Here is a 4,956-nt window from a genome sequence, read left to right on the forward strand (position 1 = left end):
AACATGTGTACTACTGTTTCATGAGAAACTATTTGTTCTGTAAGCCTTCACCTGAAGTACAATAAAATATAAAAAAAAAAAGTCCTGCTAAGTACGTAATGTCTTAAAAGTAGTCAGTGATTGATCAGAGATATTTGGAACTTCCCAATACTTTATTTCAGCTGTGAAATATAGGTCAGTTTTGCTGTGATTGTTTATCATTCATATATTCATTTAACAAGTATTTTACTGAGTAAACGGCTGTGAGCTAACAAAGATGAATCAGATGGAGATTTACCCTCAGGATGCTGACTTTTGATTGATGCAATGACTAGAACACGACTAACCAGAATATACACAACAAGTTGGTGAAGAAGATACAGATGACATGCTATCATCTGAGTTCAGAGAAGGGATGCAATACTTGCTCTGCAGGGAAGGGAGGATAAAGGAGAAGGTGGGATATAGAATTTGGAAAAGGCTTTGTGGAAGTAGAAGCATTTTACCTGAGCTTTGATGAGCTGATAAGTTTTAGCCATTTTGAGACTAAAAAAAAAAAGAAAAACAGTTGCCTTCAAGTTGATTCTGACTCAGGACCACCCCATCTGTGTCGGAGTAGAACTGTACTCCATAGGGTTTTCAGTGGCTGATTTTTTTTTAAGTAGATCTCCAAGACTTTCTTCTGAAACGCCTCTGGGTGGACTTGAACCGCCAAATTTTGATTAGCAGCTGAATGCTTAACCATTTGCACCACCCAGGGACTCCTTTGAGATTGAGGGGAGGGGTAGTTCTGTTAGAAATCAGATGGCACCGTGAAGGCATCCCAGAAGCTGATAGGTTTACACAGGAGTGAGCTACAATAAATGCTCCCAGAGAAATGAGATGTCCAGCAGAATTCCTTCTGTCCCCATAGCGACTTTAGACAATCCCCTGTTTGGAACCTGGTTTGGCTCCCAACCTTTGCTCCAGCTGACAACTCAGCCCAGCCATACCGATGGACACTATGATGAAACATCTCACCAGCATGCCCTGACCCATGAGGCACGCAGATGGCAGAAAGCAAAATACAGAGCAGGAAAAAGTTACCAAGAAACCTGTATTGATGATCCCAACTAGTCATAAAGCATTATGTTTAGTGCTGGGTCACTGATATTTTTGTTGCATCTACCCATAATTAAGTACTTACAACATGCCGACTACTATTCTAAGCACTCTACTCATTGAATCTTATCAATAAGCACGTAAGGAATCAGATGAGGAAACTGAAGCACCAAGAGGGACTTTTGCCCAAGGTCTTAACAACTAGTAAGCAGTTGAGCTGGGGTTGGAGTCTAGGCATTTAGCCTCTCAAATCTACATTCTTAACAGTTAATTATACTCAGCTGCCTCTCAGGTTAAATGTGGCTAGAAATATTTTCCTAGTCTTCAACACATGCCAGAAATATTGTCAGCCTCTCAACTCTTCAGGGGGCACAGGTGGGATGGTCCAAGAGGGAGGACAGGGAACTTCTGGCTATCATGGTGGATGGAGCTGCAGCAGGAGGACACCTCCATCCGCATACCACCCCCCACACACACTCCAAACACATAGAAATGCTGATAAGATACAACAAAATACTTTCAGTACATTTAGAGTGTGACTGGAGAACAAGAAATCTCTTGAATATAAAAACGTTTAGGGCAAAGTCATTATTTTATTCATTGTGGATTCTCTAGTGCTTAGAGTTGTGTCAGGCACATTTGTAGGCATTTAATAAACATTTCTTGAATGAAAAAAAAATTAAGGGCCAGAAAGGAAAGTAAACTCAAAGGCAAAGTAGTGTGCAAGAGTAAAACTGAACGGATAAGGACGATACTAGAATTCGACATGAGCTTTAGGAGTCAGGAGCTGGGGTTTTGATGTTCATATGGGGTAAAAGACACAGCCACTAGCCTGTATGAGAATAAATCCCACTTATAAAGCCAAGGAGTTGTCCCATCTGTGAAACTGAAACTGTAACTCTCTAACTGAACAACCAGTCCTCAGAAGCCACTGGAAGCTGGCCTGCTCTCCCTGTAATTTATCTAAGCCACACCCATTACAGATGAGCTCATAGGTAAAAATTACACACCATACAGGAAATGAACCACCATGAGGAAGAATCACAAGAACTAGGGTTAGTAGAACAATATGAAGATTCTTTAAAAGAATTATGTTTAAAATGTTGGAAGAGACAAAGGAAGAAATACAACGTATAAGGCAGAAACAGGATATTATGGGAAAAAAAGAACAAACAAATTTGGAAAAGAGCATATAGAAATCCTACACATGAAATATATATTAATTGAAATTTGAAAAAATCTCAATCAACAAGGCAAACAGTTGGCTAGAGAGAGAAATAATAAATTGGAAGAAATAGCTTGGAATTCAGACTAGAGATATAAGAAAGAAAAAATAAAATATCAAGGAAGTTCTGGTGATCTGCTTCTGTAAATATTATATCCAAGAAAACCCCATGGAGCAGTTCTACTCTGGAACACGTGCGATGGCCGTGAGTCGGAATCTACTCAATGGCAACAAGTTTTTTGTTGTTGTTTGTTTTTTTAATTTGGATGGTGAATTCAAACTAGGATGATTAATTTAATGGGTAGTACAGCAAGAGAGGCAAAGTGAGAGATGCAATTATATACTTTATTTTATATTTTATAAATTTTTTTAATAAAATAATCACTCAGTTAGAACTTACCATGGTCAGAAGACAAGTTGAACAGCTAACATTTATTATAGATATCATTGCATTATCTAAAGAAGAAAAACAAGTCTAAACCAATGAGTATTTCATTGGCTTTACACCTGCTATTAAAAGTACAGATTTTTACTTAAGTGAAGAATTAATTTTTTTTTAATTTTAGGCATTAATATAAAAGATTGTCAAAGGCAAGCCTATTATAATGGAATTAACTTGATTGGTAAATAAAAGGCAGGTAAACAAGAAGTTTGGCTGGAAATCCAGGAGTATTCCACACTTTTCTCCCACTGCATCAGGGACTCTCTGTCGTGTTCCCTGTCAGGTAGGAACAGTGGGAAAAGTGTGGAACAGAACTCAATTTCACATAAAAAGACCACCCTTAATGGTCTGAGACTGGAGGAACTCCCGAAGCCATGGCCCCCAGAAGCTGTGTTAACCCAGAGCTAAAACTATTCCCGAAGACCACTCTTCAGACAAAGATTAGTCTGGACTATAAAACATAAAATAATGCTTGTGAAGAGTGTGCTTCTTAGTTCAAACAGATACATGAGACCAAAGGGGCTTCTCCTGTCCAGAGGCAGGATGAGAAGGCAGGAAGGGACAGGAGCTAGTTGGATGGACACGGGAAACTCGGAGTGGAAAGGGGGAGTGTGCTGTCACATTGTAGGGATTGCAACTAGTGTCGCATGACAATATGTGTCTGAAACTTTGTATGAGAGATTAGCTTGAGTTGTGAACTTTCACCTAAAGTGTAATAAAAAAAAAAAAAAAAAAGGTGGAACAAGTGATATCATTGCTGATGTCAGATAAATCTTGGCTGAAAGCAGAGAATACCAGAAAGATGTTTACCTGTATTTTATTGACAATGCAAAGGCATTCTACTGTGTGGATCATAACAAACTGTGGATAGCATTACAAAGAATGAAAATTCCAGAACACTTAGTTGTGCTCATGTGGAACCTGTGCATGGATCAAGAGGCAATCGTTCAAACAGAACAAGGGGTTACTTCATGGTTCAGAATTGAAAAAGATGTGCAGCAGGGTTCTATCCTTTCTCCTTACTTATTCAATCTGTATGCTGAGCAAATAATCCGAGAAGCTGGACTATATGGAGAAGAACACAACATCAAGGTTGGAGGAAAACTCATTTACAACCTGAGATATGCGGATGACATAACCTTGCTTGCCAAAAATGAAGATGACTTGAAGTACTTACTGATAAAGGTCAAAAACTACAGCCTTTAGTATGAATTACATCTGAACGTGAAGAAAACGAAAATCTTCACAACGGGACTGATAAACAACGATAAATGGATAAAAAATTAAAGTTGTCAACGATTTCATTCTACTTCTATCAACAATCAACGTCCACGGAAGCAGCAGTCAAGAAATCAAAAGACATGTTGCACTGGGCAAATCTGCTGCAAAGGACCTGTTTAAAGTTTTCAAAAGTGAACATGTCACTTTGATGACTAAGGTAAGCCTGACCCAAGCCATGGTATTTTGAGTCGCCTCATATGCATGGGAAAGCTAGACAATGAAAAAGGAAGACAGAATAAGAACTTATACATTTTAACTGTGGTGTTGGTGAATATTGAATATATTATGGACTACCAGAAGAACGAAAAAGTCAGTCTTAGAATAAATACAACGAAAATACTCCTTAGAAGCAAGGATGGTGAAACTTAGACTTACTTTGGATATGACATCTGGAAAGACCAATCACAAGAAAAGGACATCATGTTTGGTAAAGTAGAGGGTCAGCGAAAACAAGGAACATCCTCAACAGATGGATTGACACGATAGCCACAACAATGGACTCAAACATACCAAGATCATGAAGATGGGGCAAGACCAGGAAATGTTTCTTTCTGTTATATATAAGGTCAGCATGAGTTGGAGCCAACTTGACAGCAACTAACAATAACAGCAACAAATTCTGAAGATACTAAGATAAGTAAGACCAGGTCTTATCTTCAAGGATCTCAGAGTGTAGTGGAAGTGATAGTAAAATAAGTCTATGCTTTAGACAGAGTGGAATCCCCCAAGGAGGAATTCATTCATTCTGTTGGGAGCAGGGGTGAAGGCTAGGGGAGGATGCAGTCCATTACCATGGCTTCACACTATCGAGAGGCCATTTGTCATCCTTCTCAACCGAGCAATGTCTTTCAACCTCTTTAAACACGTAAAATATGTTTAATTTTCAGAGACTAGAGAGCACTATGTGTTACTTTTTTTCCCATTTTTT

Source organism: Trichechus manatus, unplaced genomic scaffold, assembly GCF_000243295.1.
Source record: "Trichechus manatus latirostris isolate Lorelei unplaced genomic scaffold, TriManLat1.0 scaffold00222, whole genome shotgun sequence".
In the NCBI taxonomy this organism is placed as follows: Eukaryota; Metazoa; Chordata; class Mammalia; order Sirenia; family Trichechidae; genus Trichechus; species Trichechus manatus.